The sequence below is a fragment of the Primulina huaijiensis genome, chromosome 4, assembly GCF_012295235.1.
Source record: "Primulina huaijiensis isolate GDHJ02 chromosome 4, ASM1229523v2, whole genome shotgun sequence".
NCBI lineage: Eukaryota > Viridiplantae > Streptophyta > Magnoliopsida > Lamiales > Gesneriaceae > Primulina > Primulina huaijiensis.
The window spans coordinates 596095-614665 of NC_133309.1; the positions used below are offsets into that span (position 1 = coordinate 596095).

Consider the following 18571-nt stretch of genomic DNA (forward strand, 5'->3'; position numbering starts at 1 on the left):
ATCATACAAAAAGAGAACTGCTATGGGGTCTTATTATCAGGAGGTGGAAGATGTGGTATTGGCAGAAATTCAATCAGTAGGTTCTTGCACAGTTCCCCTACTAAAGAAGAAGTCGGCAGAACCTGAAAAAAAGAACAACTCCCAACTCCCCAAAGATATGCAGTATACATTTGATGTGTCAAAGACCAAGGAAGTTTTCGGTTTCTTGGTAAAAGAAAAATTCATCACCTTTCCACCTGATCACAGGATGTCACCCAAAGAAGAGCTGAAAGGTCGAGAGTATTGTAAGTTCCACAACTCCTACAATCATGCTACTAAATCTTGTTGGGCGTTCAAGAACATTTTCCAGGACAGAATTAACAAGGGAGTCGTGAAGTTCCCTAACAAACACGAGTCTATGGCTGTGGATGATGATCCTTTCCCCCCAGTAGCCTTGGTTAATGTGAATGTGACAGATTTGAGGGATCTTCTCAATGAGAAAAGAAGTCGGTCCTTTGCAGTGAAAGACCGAATAATCAAGAAATGTTGGATCCCGAAGGGTCAACTGTTTGAAGCTCATGGAAGGAATAGTGTTGATCGAGTGAGAATAGTTCAGGAACGTTTCCCCAGAAATGTTGGTGAATTTGCGGCCTATCAGCCATGGAACCAACATTTCTACGAGAGACCAGTGCATGGTAATCAAGGGATCAGAGGGAAATCGTCTCTTGAGCAGTACCAGAGATACTCCGACAGGAGAACGTATGTAGAGTTGAGACACGAAAGGTGGAAACCAGGAAAATTTCAGCTGATCAGGGTAGAGAGCGGCATGCGTATGAAATCTCAAAAGGAAAAATGATTGAGAGCAGGATAGAAAAGCCTAGATACGTCCTTCCATCTAGAGGGGAGTTAGTGAGTCTTGGAGGGTGGTCCAACGTAAAAAGTTCCCTAGGCCACCGACTAGGACTCAAAAGAGACGGCTGTTGAGAGAAAGAGCTATTGCAAGAAGAGAGGAGTCAGCTAAGTTCAGAAATGAACCCACAATTGATGTTCCAGTCTCCAGGGAGCCAGTGAAGAGTAAATCCAAGTTTGGAAGATCGGCTATTGAGGATAAGTTTGTGGAGGATGAAGATGATTTGTTAAGCGAAGAGGATGATCAAATAAGAAAAACAATTAATTTTTGTGTTGGAGAGTTTCACATCACTGTGGATTGTGCCACAGGAGTGATGATACTACCTAAGAGGTTTAAAATGATAGAAGAAGAGAATGGAGAGTTGATGCCCAAGGAATCAGTGCAAAAGGAAGAACACGCAAATAAACTCTCTGAAGGGAGTTCGAGATTGATTATCAAGGAGAGCCACCCAAATAAGCTTCAACAGGTGATACTTGAGAAGCCTACACCGGTCAATCACATAAGGCCGTTGTACATCAAGACCCATGTCAATGGGAAACCTGTGTCTAGGGTCTTGATTGACAATAGCTCAGCCGTGTATGTTCTTCCAGTAAGGATGTTAAGAAATCTGGGCAAAACTGAAGAAGATTTGATCCCTACTGAAGTTTCTGTTGCTGCGTTTACCAGGGAAACCACCAAGACCATTGGAGTGTTCCCCGCTGATGTTACTATAGAGAGCATGTCATCTTTATGTGCATTTTTTGTGGTGAACTCCTCCGCCAACTTCCAAGCGTTGTTAGGCAGAGATTGGATCCATGCAAACAAGTGCATCCCATCCTCAATGCACCAACTGTTGTTATTTTGGAAAGAGGATGTTGTGGAGGTTGTAGAAGCGGATGGAAAACCGTTCCAAACAAGTGCAAGTGCAGTGGAGGCCAGATATTACAATGGGGATTTTGGGCCTATCAAAATTCGTAGCAATAGCAAGAAAGAAAATTTATTGTACATGTAAACACCAACTCCAAGCTCGGTGTTGGAAAGAATCCTCAAGCCTACTGTTATCGTGCCACCTAGGCCGATAATTCAACCGCTGATTGAGGAAGTTGATGATTGATTTGAACCAAAAAGGAAAAGAGGCAGCTGCAACCTCTATATGGAAGGCACATGTGCAGCAGGTACTGAACAAATTAGAGGAAGAGGAAGCATGGGACGCCTATGGAACTGAGGTTGTCCAAGAGGAAGAATACGAAGAGGATGAACTCCAAGTTAATGAATTGTTGATGGCGCCATCTCAAATGGAAGATGGCCAACACGAAGTACAAGACCCGTTGGAAGAAATTAACTTGGGGGAGCTTGAGAATCCAAAAGTGGTATATGTGAGTAAGCTACTGGAAGAGCAGTTGAAGCAAGATTTGATCAATATGCTGAAAGAATACAAAGACTGTTTTGCATGGAGTTATGATGACATGTCAGGGTTGGACCGGAAATTGGTCGAACACCGACTTCCACTCAAAGAAGGTTTCAAACCATTTCAACAGCCATCTCGTCGCATGTCAAAAGAAGTCGAGTTGAAAATGAAAGAAGAAGTTGAGAAATTGTTAAAGGCCAAGTTTATAAAACCAATCAGATATACCGAATGGCTTTCGAAGATGAGGCACTTTCGAAGATCATTGCTAGGGACGCTGCTGAGAAGATGAGGCACTTTCTAGATGGTTTACGACCTACTATTCGTCATGACGTGATGGTGATGTGTCCTTTAGATTATGCTGCTGCTACTGCCTAGGCATTTAAAGCTGAGCAATATTTGACGGATGTTGATTTTGAAGTGAAACGCAAAAGACAGAAACACCAACAACACAATTAGCCAAATAAAAAGCCATACATGGGGCCTCTTAGACCTCAAGGACAGCAAAAGCCCCAAGGTCAAGTCAAGAAGCAAGGACCACCAAAACCACCACTTCCTGGAGCACCAAAGCCTGTAGAAAGGCAACCATGCAAGGAGTGCAATCGCTTACACTATGGAAAGTGCATGGGGGGATCTTTTAGATGCTTCATATGCAAGGAGGAAGGACACAAAGCTGCTGATTGCCCGAAGAAGAATGCACATACTATGGGCAGAGCTTATGTCATGCATGCAGAGGAAGCCGAGGAGGAGCCAGACACGACTCTTCTCACCGGTAACCTAGTCATTTAACATTTTTATATTGATTTTATTGCATGAAATGTTAAATTGGTTATTAAAATTGAATTGGGATCAAGGATAACCTAGTGGAAATTAGGTTGCATGCTCTACGTTAGTTGGAATTAAGGAATGATTTTAGAAACCACAGAAAATGGTATTGATTTTTGAGTCTTAATTTATGTAAAGGATGTAATGATTCCAAATAAAAGTTTATGGCCAAAAATTGAAAAAAATCATAACCAAGGGCATGATTAGGAGTTTCGAAAATTTGGAGGGTCTATTGTGCAATTTCCGAAACTTTTGGGGCAAGAATGAATTTTTGGAAAACTTAAGGACCTAATTGAAATTTCCAAAAAAGTGCAAGGACCGAAATGTAATTTCCGAAAATATAAGGACCAAAAATGTAATTCTCTAAATTTTTGGGGACCAAAATTGCAAATTCCAAAAACTTAAGGGTCAAAATTGTAATATTCGAAAATTTTTGGGGACTAAAATGCAAATTTCGAAAAATTGAAGGGCTAAAATGTAATTTTTCTAGAAATGCTAAAGTTCAACGCGTAATCTTCATATAACTTTGGGAAAATAATGATAGAAATTTCTTAAGTTTCAACATGAAAAGATTTAAAAGATGTTTTCGCTACTGGGAGGATTATCATTCTAGGTTTAGCTACCTGTACACTGCTAGATTCGGGAGCTATACATTCTTTCATATCCGAGACTTTCATTAAGCGACTGAATATTATTTCTGAAGATATGGGATTGGGTTTCAAATTTTATATTCCTTCCGGTGACCAAATGCTCACGTCTAGAATTGTGAAGAATCTGGAGCTTCGTTCATTTAGAGATGTGGTTTGGGCAGATCTTATTGTACTCCCTATGCCTGAATTTGACATCATACTCGGTATGGATTGGTTATCAACGAATGGAGCTTCGATAGATTTTCGTCAACGATCAGTGTCCATTCAACCGTCTAGTAGGAAATCCTTTGTCTTTGAGGCGGCGAAGAACAAGCAAATGCCGCACATTATCTCCTATCTGTGTACGAGGAAACTTATGAGACGTGGATGTCAAGCTTTTCTATCATGTGTCACTACCACACATGCTCCTATCAGTCAGAAATTAGAAGATATTGAGATTGTCAGAGACTTTCCTAGTGTCCTAAGGACGTTTCTGGCATTCCACTTGATCATGAGGTTGAATTTTCTATTGAGTTGATGCCGTGTACAATGCCTATATATAAAGCACCTTATCGTCTAGCACCCGCTGAAAGGAAAGATCGAATCCAAGAATTGCTAAACAAGGGTTTCATTCGCCCTAGTTATTCTTCATGGGGCGCACATGCATTATTTGTAAAGAAGAAGGATGATATTATGCGACTCTGTGTCGATTATCGAGAGATGAATAGAGTCACTATCAAGAATGTTGGAAATTTTCAAGTTCGCAATCTTGATTTTGATGATAACAAAACTTGTTGATTTGTGTTACTAATAATCTACCTTAGTGTACAGAAGCTAAGATTACTCACGAGCTGTTTTTATCGCAAGCTGAAGACCTAACTGATTGCTCAAACTGAATCAGTCTATGTGGGGACCTGAACCTTAATCGTCTTCTTAATCATTATTAAAAATCATTATAACAATTAAGAAATGTAGGACATAAATTTTTTTTTTTAAAATGCAAGTGCGGAACCATAATGTACTCGATCTGATATACATGTCAATATAAAAGTACAAGTCTTGTACAACATTTATTTATTTCCAACTAAAATTCAGTCACTACATCAAGTACTGAAATCAATCTACTCTAAGTCCGGATCTCCACGCTAATTCTGAATCTCTCATCCTCTTCCTGATCCTGATCCTGCCCCACCTGTTGTCATGCACACATACAAACAAGACAATAGCCGGATAACTCCGGTGAGAAATACATCCCAGTATAGACAATGTAAACATGCAGTCATATAAAAGCATATATAAAAGCATGTAATACATATCAATAACATGTATCAAATCAGAAACACGTATCGATATAAAGCTGTAAATAAACTTTGGACTCGTCTCTAATCTATGGATCCCGGTTCCTGGATATTGTCTCCTATATCGAATCTCAGATATAAGAACAATCAATTCCTAAGCAAACATCGATATAAACCAAACATCCAGTGTCTTGGCATATCCTGCAAAAGACTTGGCATATCCGCCAATAACTAGGCATCTCCGCCTATGACTCAGTACATGCTTTGCTATACATCAATAGACTAAGCATATCAATCTCATACATTGCAAATATCAATGCAATACATAAAGTATGTGGTTTTTGGGAAACTCAAGTAAAATCTAACTCGAGTTGTGCAATCTTGGATCAACATTGATTTATACCTTTCTTTCTGTCAATCTGTCTCTATCGAAGTCTCGAACTCAATGCCTGTCAATACTCAATCTGGCAATGACAATAGCGAGGAATACAATATCAATACCCCACTCAATCAACACTAGATATAATAAGAACTCAATCAAATTCTGTTTCAACAGCAGAACGGCATAATCTCAATATACCTAGCAATATAAATCAATCAGATATCAATTCCAACACCTCAGAATCAATAACGATACAAATCTGATATCACATCTCAATCAAATCTATTCTGAAATTCATAACAATTTCATACGGTATCTGTTTCTCAATCCGGTTTCGATTATACGATGTCTAACATATCGAGAACACCATACATGAATCATATCTGATTCCTGCAATAGCATAATTTCAAAACATAACCAAGTGTAATAAAACGTACGTCCAATTGAAACTCTCGTCAATAGAAACACAGTACTGAAGTCGGATTGGAATTCTGACGGANTGCATGATACAAGGGAAAGTGGCTTCATCCTTGTGCTGCACGTCTCGCGCATATGCGCGAGACCCACTGGTCTCGGCATTTATCTTCTTGGCAGCTCGCGCATATGCGTGCCCTCGTTCGGCGCATATGCGCGGGGTTCTCTGGACTTGACCTTTCCTCCTGCACATGCTCGCGCATATGCGCGCACAAACTTCGCGCATATGTGCGAGGTCCTCTGCCCAACTCGCGCATATGTGCGCCTCCTGGTCGCGCATATGCGCGAGGGGTTCTGTCCTCGTACATATCTCGTGTCTTCGCTCGTCTTTCCCCGTCTGATCCGTTCCGTCTAAAATTACATCAATTATCAACAAATCATTGCAGATTATAATAACAACATTCTCGGGCATTACAGTCTAACTATTATGTTTTTTGAGCAATCCAGCTGATTGTCTAGTTGATAGGTAGTTTAGCAGGAGAATCTCATAAGCCTGGCCAGACGAAGGAGTGTTCAACTGATGAAGAAACACAGCTGATCAGTTCAAACTGAACGAGAGTGAAATCAGTTCAGCTGACGAGTCAATTGATTTCACTAGCCTAACTGTAGATCAGTGTAGCTAACCAGTTCGAAGCATCAGTCAGAATCTTTCAGTTGTAGATGAAGACAAACTCTTTCAGTGGATTCCAGCTGTACGTGAAGGTACAAAGCTATTGTCCAGTCAAAAGACAATAATGGGCGTTGCATCAGAGCATTAAAGACAAAACGTTTTAGAAGGGCAGTCAAAAAATCGAGACACACAGTCCAAGAAACAATTCAAGATGCAATGGATACAATAAATGAGTCTCACTGTACGATCTAACTTCGTGCCTATAAATGGAAGATGAAGATCAGTGAAGACTCAAGATACACGAGGGAGCTACAACGAAAACAAGAGAGAAAAGAAAGCGCACGCACATTGCACATCACCTTTCAGAAACAATCAGCCCAGAGGGACACTTTAACGTGTTATCTGCTTAGATTAGCAGCCATTTTCCCTCAGTGTGTGAGAACATCCTTGTTCAGTTCTCACACACAAACTCTCTCAACCACTCAAATACGGTCTTGCACAGAGACGTTAAACTTATGTATGTAGTCTTTGACACATAGACGTTAAAGAAGTGTTGGCTGGAAGGTGCTGCCTTCAGTCGTAGCTAAAAGTTCAATTTAGGCACTAGTGTACGTCCTAGCTGAGTGTGTTTGTACAAATAGTTGTATAAATTAAAGTCTTCTAGTAGATCCTACCCGAGGCGGTAGAAGGGGTGACGTTGGAGCTGTTGAAGTCTCCGAACATCCATAAACATATCTTGTGTATTTAAATGATTAACTGCTGTTTTCAAACTGTTTGGATCGGTTGGAGTATTCGTCAGTTCAGTTGTTACCATAACTGAACTGATGAATGCAATAACCAATCTACCCTTTTTCGGTTATTCAGTTTACATAAGTTAAAATGTTTTCTAATATAACAGTTTTCTTCACGAAGGATTACTTCGAGTTTCTTTCGTTTGGTTTTAACCAAACTCGATTTAATTCATCGGTGTTAATATTTTTAGAACGCGAGATATTGCAGCTCATTGGAGAATATAGTGTTCGAAATGTCTTCGAAGGCACTAGCATACTCGATCCTTCAATTGGTATCAGAGCGGGTTGTTCTAAGAAGAACATTTGAAGAAAATTGTGTTTTAAAATGTACTACTTTAAAATAGTGTTAAAAGCTATTTAAAAGTATTTCATACAATTTTCAAAACTATTTGAAAATATTTATATGTCGCTCTTTAGTAAAGAGTTGAGAGGATTGGCTTTGCAACTAACAGTGTAGCCACTTCTCTAAATTCTTTGCTTTGGGGTTTTAATCAGCCTGCAGGGGACTGAGAATCATCTGCAAAGATGTTCAGCTAAATTGCTCGTTGAACAAGTTTTCAGTTGCAAGCCTACCAGGTCAGTTGTTCTTCAGACGAAACTCATCCATGCTGGGACGTTGGTTGATTAAATCACCAGCTGTATTCTAGTTGAGCCTAGTCAGAGTCTGCTCGACCAGTTAGTCTGCGAAGAAGTCAAGTTCAAGCAGTTTAACTCGTTTCTCTAACAAATTGAACTCACAACTGTTGCAGCATTTCAAGCAGTCAAGCAACCAGTTGATGGTATATCAAGTTCTGTCGCATAAACCAACTGATATATGATGTTGTTTAAAATATGCTACTGTTTTAGTAATTTTTCTTGTTCAACTGATGTACGTACTCAGATATAAATACAAGGAAATTTATTTAATAAACATCATGTTTGTTCAGCTGTGTTTCGTTATGACTGAATGGATATTTCCAGATTTCTTGTCTACATTGCTTAAATGATTATAACCTCTGAATAAATGATTATATAAATATTTTTCAAATACGGGTCTTTATTCGGTTTCTGAGGGGGAGTTTTTCGTGTTTCTCTCAAACTGAAACAATCCTCAATCAGTTTTAAAATTCAGTTGTTGAGAAAAATTCTTCCTTTTTCATCAACTGAAAAGTTTCTTTTAAAATTCTGTTTATCCCTCTTAAAGTTTTTTCGATTCAGTTTTAAAGGGGAGGTTTTTCTTTGTTTTCAAAACTTCTTTAAATTCAGTTATAAAGGGGGAGATTTTAACGATGTTTGAATGTACTAACCCTTGAACTGAATATATTGCGCTTAACTGGTAAAGTTTTTGTTATCATCGAAAAATGGGAGATTGTTGGAACTTTTCAAATTCACAATCTTGATTTTGATGATAATTACTAATAATCTACTTTAGTGTGCAGAAGCTAGGATTACTCACGAGTTGTTTTCATCGCAAGCTGAAGACCTAACTGATTGCTCAAACTGAATTTTTCTAACTGCTACGTCATTTGAGCAGTCCAGCTGATTGTCCAGTTGACAGTTAGTTTAGCAGGAGAAACTCAGAAGCCTAGCCAGCCGAAGGAGTGTTCAACTGATGAAGAAAACCAGCTGATCAGTTCAAACTGAACGAGAGTAAAATCAGTTAAGCTGACGAGTTAACTGATTTCACTAGCCCAACTATATATCAGTTCAACTTACCAGTTCAAAGCATCAGTCAGAATCTTTCAGTTGTAGATGAAGAAAAACTCTTCCAGTGGATTCAAGCTGTGCATGAAGGTACAAAGCTATTGTCCAGTCAAAGGACAATAATAGACGTTGCATCAGAGCATTAAAGACAAAACGTTTCATAAGGGCAGTCGAAAAGTCGAGACACAAAGTCCAAGAAAAGAATTCAAGATGCAACAGATACAATAAATGAGTCTCATTGTACAANCATAGGAGCATTTGTAGTCTCCAAACATCCATAAACATATCTTGTATATTTAACTTATTAACTGCTGTTTTCAAACTGTTTGGATCAGTTGGAGTTTTCGTCAGTTCAGTTGTCACCATAACTGAACTGATGAATGCAAAAATCAATCTACCCTTTTTCGGTTATTCAGTTTACAAAAGTTAAAATATTTTCTAATATGACGATTTTCTTCACGAAGGATTAATTCGAGTTTCTTCCGCTTGGTTTTAACCAAACTCGATTTAATTCATAGGTGTTAATATTCTTAGAACACGAGCTATTGCAGCTCATTGGAGAATATAATGTTCGAAATACCTTTGAAGTCACTAGCACACTCGATCCTTCAAAGAATAAGTATCCTATATCAAGAATTGAAGATTTATTTGATCAGTTGCAAGGAGCATTGATATTCTCGAAGGTTGATATTCGTTCTGGATATCATTAGTTGAAAGTAAGACAGTCTGATGTTCATAAGACATCGTTTCGGACTAGATATGGGCACCAGCGATCTTCATGGATATCATGAATCGCGTATTTCAGCTGTATCTGGACCAATTCGTCATAGTATTCATTGATGATATTTTGATCTATTCGAAGAATAAAGAGGAGCATAGTCGTAATTTGAGGACAACACTGCAAGTACTGCAAGATAGGAAGTTGTTTTCAAAATTCAGCAAGTGTGAGTTTTGGCTTGATAGAGTGGCATTGTTAGGCCACATCATTTCTAGTGATGGAGTGGAAGTTGATCCAAGCAACGTTGAGGCAGAGAGAGAGTGGTCAGTACCGAAAAGTGTAACCGAGATTCGTAGTTTCTTGGGACTAGCTGGCTATTATCAGAAGTTTATTCTGGGATTCTCATCTATTGCAGTACCCAATACCCATGACCGCTTTGACAAAGAAGAATGCAAAGTTTGTATGATGATCCTAGTGCCAAGACAGTTTCGACAAGTTGAAGCAAGCTTTGATTACAGCGCCTGTGTTATCTATGCCAGCGGGAAAGCTTAAGCCACTTCCTATTCCCGAGTGGAAATGAGAAAATATTACATGGACTTTGTTGTGGGATTGTCGAGGACTATCAAGGGGTTTAATGGTATATGGGTGATAGTTGATCGTCTTACGAAATCAGCGCTTTTTCTACCTAGCAAGACGACATTCACCATGATACAATATGCTTATCTATATATTCGAGAGATAGTCCGTCTGCATGGGATTCATGTGTCTATTGTTTTCGACAGAGATCCGAGATATACATCGTCGTTCTGGAAAATTCTGCATGCAGCAATGGGGACTAAATTATTATTCAGTACAACATTCTATCCTCAAACCGATGGTCAGTCCAAAAGAGTTATTCAAATTTTAGAAGATCTACTGCGAGATTGTGTGATAGATTTCCAAGGAAGTTGGGAACCGAAATTACCTCTAGTGGAGTTCACCTACAATAATAGCTATCAATCATCTATTGGGATGGCTCCTTTTGTGGTAATTTATGGAAGGAAATGTAGATCACCTATTCATTGGGACGAGGTTGGCGAGAGAAGAGAAATTGGTCCTGATTTGATCGAAGAGACAGCCGAGCTAGTAGTCAAAATTCGAGAGAGAATGAAGACTGCACATAGCCGACAGAAAATTTATGCTGACAAGCGACATAGAGAGCTAGAGTTTGCAGTGGGAGACCACGTATTTGTGAAAAATAGCACCTATGAAGGGTGTTATGCGATTTGGCAAGAAAGACAACCTTAGTCCAAGATTCATAGGGCCATTTGAGATTTTGGAGAGGATTGGAACACTAGCCTATAGGGTGGCACTGCCATCGATGCTATCTGGAGTACACAATGTGTTTCATATCTCGATGTTGCGAAAGTACATGTTGAACCCTTCACATGTACTAAATCATAAACCTCTACAGTTGACTCCAAATATGACTTATGAAGAAAGACCTATACAAATCTCGGGAAGGCCAGAAAGAAGACTCCGAAACAAAGTCATTCCAATGGTCAAGGTCAAGTGGCTGAATCACTCGGATGAAGAAGCTACTTGGGAAACCGAGAGGGACTTGAAGAGTCGCTACCCAGAGCTATTCGGTAAGTTCTAATTTCGAGGACGAAATTTTATTTAATGGGGGAAGAATTGTTAGGTCCAAAATTAAGATGACGTAATCCAACTGCATGCAAATCTAGGGAATATGGAAAATAGTTAATTAATTTATTTTAATTGCTAAATAGATTGTGTTGATATGTTTATATGATTTTTAAGTAGTTTTCTACTTGAATGCATTAAAATGTATTTTTAAAGGTTATTCGAGTTGCGATCGAGGAATGGAAACCGATGGCTGAAAATGAAAAATAATTTTATTAAATAATTGTTTTTAATTTTTGAAAATAAGGAGTTTTGAGATGATTTTACACGCCGGGACGTAATTTTTATCGGTATTCGATTTTCAACAAAAATACGAACGTTTTGACAACTCGGCTAATAATTTCACGAACTTTTCTAAACGAAATATTTTATTATTGCACTAATGGGCGTAATGGGCCTAACCAACCATGTTAATGGGCCTAAGCTATTATTAGTGTTTTGATTAAATATAAAATACTAAACGCCACCCATTGTTCACAAAATACGCTCCTCCCTCACCCCCTAATTGAAAAGACTCTTTTTCTCTCAAAATAACTCACGGCACACACAAAAACAAGCAAGGAAAGCTTCGAATTTCTTGAGGATTTTCAGCCAAAGTTTTCTCGTCGTCGTTCTTCGCATCGTCAACGGATTTTCGTGCGTTAAATACGCAAAGGCACGCCATAATTATTATTTTTCTCATCTATCACACCCTAATTATGTATTTGATATGAATTGAATGAAATACAATTAACTCTTTTATTTATTTTTGTTTTTGTGCAAAACATGAATTTTAAAGCATGGTTTTTGATCCAAAACTTGATGAATTCATACATGAAGGGGATTCCATGATTAGGGAAGGTTAAGGATTGTTTTTATACGATTTAAAGAGTCATACAATACACGAAACTAGCTACACAAGAAGCTAGCACAAGCTGGAACTGAATTAAAACGTTTTTGTGCCAAAATACAGTTAAAGGGGTTGAACCATGCATGGCTCGGTTTGAGCATGACCGGGGCTGGGATGGGGCATGGTTGGGTCAGGGAAGGAGTCCTAGCCACACTAAGACTCGAGCAACATCAGCTGGGAAGAAGTCCTAGCAAGTTAGGACTCTTCCCAAGCCATCGTGTGGGCTGTGGAGTGTCCGCATGGAGTTGTGGCTCGGCCAGGGGGGTTAGGGCCGGGCTAGGCTGGGTCTCTAGGGTCTTGAGAGGGTGCACAAGGGTCTGGGTCAGGGGCTGGCTCGGTGGTTAGAGTCCTAGGCGAGATCGAAGAGTCCTAGCTCCATAAGGAGTGCTCGTCTGCTGCTCTCTTCTGTTGTGGGATGCTTCGGCTTGGGCTAGGGTCAAGTCCTAGGGGTCCAGTGGGTTCATAAGGGTCCAGGATAGTTCTTGTACGAAGATGGCTCGGGGTGGCTCAGGCTTGGCTCGGTGAAAAAGTAAGATGGCTCAAGGGTTTAGTGCTTGGTTCGAAACTTAGGGTTTTATGGTTAACGGTTTGAAAGATAGTTCAACGGGGGTCAAATCAGTGTTCACGAGGCTAATTAAATATAAAAAGTCTAAGTTTTGAATTTGAAAATTTTATATTAAATTTTGAATTAATTCGGGAATTTAACGCTCACTGAATTAATAATTTATGAATAATTAGAAAGCTTAGAATTTAAGCTAAATAAAATTATGGAAAATTTAATTTAAGCTTAAAGAATTATTTGGGATGGTCTAGAGTCATTGAAAGTAAGAAAAAGTCAAATCGAGAAATTTTACGTTTAGGGGTAAACAGTCATTTTACACCTAAAAATAGTAGACATCATGATAGTGCTCTGAATGTTGTTTTATATGTTAAAATATTTATTTTAAATGTTTATGGATTTTTTATATGATATAATGTTGAAACTAAAAGATATGTTGCATTCTTGGTTTAAAAGAAAAATGATTATTATCATGCATGATTTTATAAAGTGATGGGAATATGAAATGCTGAAGGATGAGAAATGATTGTGACTAATACGAATACGATGATTTGTTAATACGTAAGGCCAATGATCAGTTGACGGGTGAGAATGTCGATGATGTCCCCGCCGCCCAGTACTGTGGTTACATGTAGCTGGGTCCATCGAACCCTAAATACGAAAGTCACAATCAACGATCTGAATTCAACGAAAAAAATACGCATATGTTTATGATGGATATGAATATTTTGATGATGATGAATATGTTTATGCATGATTATGAAATGTTATTTTAAGTAAAAGTATTTTCGCTGTTGCATGAGATCTGTATATGTAGTATTTGTTATAAAAAATATGGTGTGTTGAGTCTTTAGACTCACTAGGTGTGATCGATGTAGGTGAGTATGATGTTGATGGTAGTGGAGGTCTTGATGGTTGATCTGACTGAACTGAAGGTGCTCATAACCCAAGGATCAGCGCTAGTATTTTTTCCGCACTTTTATGTTAAATATTTTTACGACTTTTATTATGCTTTTGAGAGGTTGAGAAAGTTGGCTTTATTTTAAAATATTGCTTATTTTAGGATTGGTAAAATGTTAGATGATTATTTGTTTTGAATTAGTTCCTTTGATTTTCAAATATAATTGATTGTTTTATTTTTAAAATGGTGTCAAAAATATTTTATATATTTTGTATGTACTCCGGCCGATTCATGCGAGGTTGTAAAAAAAAATTCTAGTACTTTTAAGAAAAACGAGTAGTGGACGTTTCACAATGCCTTCCTCTTGACGGTACCCTTGGGCTACAAAACAAGCTTTGTTCTTTACAACCATTCCATTCTCATCCAGTTTGTTTCTGAACACTCATCTAGTTCCAATAACATTTTGCCTGTCCGGTAGAGGAACTAGATGCCAAACCTTGTTGCGCTCAAACTTGTTAAGTTCTTCTTGCATGGCCTCTACGCAACTTGTATCTAACAATGCTTCATCGATCTTCTTGGGCTCGAGCTGGGAAATAAAGGCTGTATACAAAAATTCATCAAGCATATGTTTCCTAGTTCTAAGAGGAGCAGAAGGTTTACCGATAACCAAGTTATTTGGATTGTCTTTGTTCCAACGATAGAATGGTCCAAACGTTGAGGGATCTTGTTGATCCGGCTAAACCACTTCAACGACAAACTCTTTTACACTTCTTTGCGATCAGATTCCATGACTGGTTGTATGGTCTCTTCATCTGGTCGAGTAGTATTGATCTCATCAACAACTGGATCAACGTTATGAGCTTCTTCATTGTGTCTTATGAGCTCAATCTCACTGTCGCTATCGTATGACTGAGCTCATTTACATCCACATGTTCTAATTTTACGCAAACAATAGATTCATAAATATAACATGAATGGTTTCTTCAAAGGTCAAAGACTTATTGTTGAATACTCAATAAGCTCGACTGACCGACGAGTAACCGATAAAAATTCCTTCATCAGCTTTAGCATTGAAGGCGGTTAAGTGGGGTTTGCTATTTTTTTGGATGAAACACTTACAGCCGAATACTTTGAAGTAGGATATGTCCGGTTTTGTGCCATTTCGGATCTCATAAGGGGTTTTGTTATGCCTTTTGTTGATCATAGATATGTTTTGAGTATAATAGGCTGTGTTGACTGCTTCTGCCCAAATCCTTTGATAACATTAGAATCTGCTATCATTGTTATAGCCGCTTCTTTTAAAGTCTGGTTCCTTCTCTCTGTAACACCATTTTGCTGAGGAGACCGGGCGGCTGAGAGTTCGTGATTGATTCTCTAATCATCTTGGTAGGATCCAAGAGTTTTATTTAAAAACTAGTACACCTATCATCCTTATCATATCTATCACATAAGAATTTTCATTTTGCGAACTTTTTAAAAATTTGATCTAGTTTAAATCGGTTTGATCTTTAGACGGTAAGAAGATTACCCAAGTGTATCGAGAGTAATCATCCATTATCACTAGAGTGTATCTCATTATCCCTATGATCTTTACTGGTATGAGACCGAATATATCCGTACGCAATAAACCCAAGCACTTGGTGGATGAATTACATCCCTTGATTTTAAAAGTAGATCTCACTTGCTTGCATAATTGACATGAGGCGCATATATTATTTTTGGTAAAAGCACTATTGGACAGACCGGTCATCAATTCAAGCTTACTCAAGTTGGCAATAGATTTGAAATTAAGGTGGTTCAGCCGTTTGTGCCACAATCAATTTTAATCACTATTTTAAGCAATAAAACATGTAGGGAAGGGAAGTTTATCATCTTTCCATCTTATTTTATAGGTGTTTTGTTCTCTTAAGCCATTTAGCATAATATCACCATTGCTAGATTTTACAGTGCAAGTGTGTTGGTAAAATTCAACCTTGTATTCATTGTCACATAGCTGACTAATGCTAATCAGATTATAACACAAATTCTCAACTAACAAGAAATCTTTGACAATGACCTTACCATGGATAATCGTATCATTAACCACAATTTAACCTTTCACATTGTCGCCAAAAGTGATTCTTGGTCATTTTTATTTAATAACTTCAGATAAAATATCTTTGTTACCGGTCATGTGCCTTGAGCAACTACTGTCGAGATACCAAGTTGACTTCTCAAACGTTTTTGTTTTCTGTACTTGTCATAAAAAATAAAAGATTTTGGTACCCATATCTATTTGGGTCCAAATTCGATTAATCTTTTCGGGATTCAACTTGAATTACCCTGAAGGGCTTGCCCGTATGTGTGTCTAGGAAATCTAGCGATTGAATAGAAGTGTGTGCGGTGCTATGCAATGTTCTAGATTTAACCGTATGTTGTTTAGACCTATTATCCTTACTATCCATTATGTGTCTCTTTTGAACAAGTCTGCAATTATAGTAATGTCTTGGTTTCCTTTTTTTCCTGTTGAGATGGCTTATTCCAAGACCGTTTGGGATGCGCCCGGTTACCCAGTCCAATTCCATTTGATCTTGGCTTTAGCCATGTCTTTCTAGACTTAGAGTTCCAAGGTTCAACATATCCCAGTCCTCTATGCTTCGCCTTGTTCTCATAAAGCACTTTTTGGTTTGTTTGGGTTTCAGGTTTATTATGTTCATATCGCACTGGACGGAACAAAGAATATTGTTTTAGATTTGCCTTTGCCCAGATACGATTGTGTATTTTTTTTCAGAACGAGTGCAATCATTATAATTCTAGCCCGATCTTATCACAAGTTTGCTTATGTTTTTCATGCATCTTACTAAGTGAAACAGAAGATTGGTTCCAAGTCTTGATAGTTTTCAGAAACTTCTGATTTTCTTTCAAAGTGGCTTGAAACATCCGTCTCATGTTATCATTCTCAGTTGCCAGCAGGCTTAGTTTCACCTTAAGACTACCAAGTTCCTTTCGTGGCAAGCAACTAAATTCTCTTGACTTATCTTTGAGGCTTACTTTTTTCGCATGTACTTCCTCGAATGACTAAGATAACTTCTCATACTCTTTAGCAATAACATGAAGTACAGTGACTAATTAGTCTCGTGTAAATTTACTAGAACCAAAATCAAATACCTTATCGCTTTCAAGTTCTGTATCAGCCCTCAGGCACTGGATCTCTTCATCATCACTCTCACTGGAGCTGTTATCGGATCCAGAAGACTCACGCTCGGATTCTGCCCATTTGCTCTTGTTCTTCCTGAGCAACGAGAACCTTCTTTGTCTTTCTTCTTCTTGGATAACTTCTTCTCCTCTCGTCTGTGCTCTACTGGCTTCTTGTCATCCTTCTTCAGCCGGTTGCAGTCTACAATAAAATGGTCTTTCTTGTCACAGTTAAAACATGGAACATCGTCTGTATGATATTTTTTATAGTATGGATAATAAAACTTGGGTTGATTTTTATGCATAAATTTAACAAATTTTTAACAAAAAAGGGACATGGCTTCATTGCTTAGCGGCTCAACCTATTTCTTACTTGGTGACTCTTTGATCGGAAGAGTCACAGTGATCGCAACCAGATCCTTGGTCATTTGGGAGGTTGATTGATCTTCCTCAGTTCGAATGCCAAGTTCAAACTCATTTTCTTTGAGATCAGCAAACAAGTCATGTAATTCAACTTGTTGAGATCCTTGGACTCTCGCATGGTCACAGTCTTTACATCCAATTCCTTGGGTAGTGCTCTTATAACCTTCAAAGCAATTTATTAATTAGAATATTCCTTACCACGACAAGTATTTTAAATAATGAAACTGTTAAACCGTTCATCAAACTCAGAAAGAGTTCTCAAGGCTTCATTTTGACATTGTCAAACTTCTAGAAGGAAACAGTCAGCTTGTTCTCCTTGGTTCGGTCATTGCCTTCACAAAGCTGGGTCAACTTCTGATCGAGCAAAACTTGCACTGTAAAATCTTTAGTAAAAATTAATAATATCCAGGCTCGAAATAATCGTAAGTGCACGATTTCAAGTAATAATGTAGTGAAAGAGAGTACGAGTATCGTTCCTCTAGAAACTGTATTTCGCAATTGTTATTCTCAGTTATTAAAATCTTTAGCAACGATAATTTTGATGATTGTTTACTACTATAATGATTAAACAAAAACTCAATGAAATGGTTCAAGGATTAAATGATGAAATAAATAAGCTAGAATGATTGATTAAATTTCAATGAGAAATGAATTTGTTGGGAATCTCGGTTCACAAACCCATCGCTAATCTACTTAATTCGTTCGAACAATGATCTATGCTTTTGACGGGATTTACTATCCAATTGAACACACACTCTCGAGCTATGCCAAACTAATTCGACTCGGTGAAGTAATTAAATCTCTTTAATTATTTATCAAGGGTGAATTGCAAGTCATTCTATGAAATACCCTAGCTTTCGACCTACTGGACTATGGTTATCGATGAGTATCTGACTTCATATTTCTATGTAAATTGTAAATTCACGGATTATGCTACTCGTTCTTATCACGGGCTATTCTCTCGAACTCACTTGCAAAATGATATTGTTATTAAAGTTAGTTACGCTTCAACAACGCAATGAAAATAATAGCACAATCAAAAATAAATGTAAAGTCGATAGATGAATTAACTAAACTCGTTTTCGGGGTAGGATCCCGTTAAATCCCAACAAATAATGTAAATTAACTACTAGAATTCATGATCAAACTAAGCAAAACGATATTTAAATAAGAAGAAATAAATTAGAAATACTAGGCGTGACGAAAACACGAAGAACATTGTGCGAAAATCTTGAAATCTTCAACTTNCTGTTTTGAAC

General features: G+C 38.0%; 1 pseudogene; it reads left to right on the forward strand.

The window, feature by feature from the left end:
- LOC140975851 (uncharacterized) overlaps positions 1-18571 on the forward strand; it is a 69255-nt pseudogene that overhangs the window by 2247 nt on the left and 48437 nt on the right.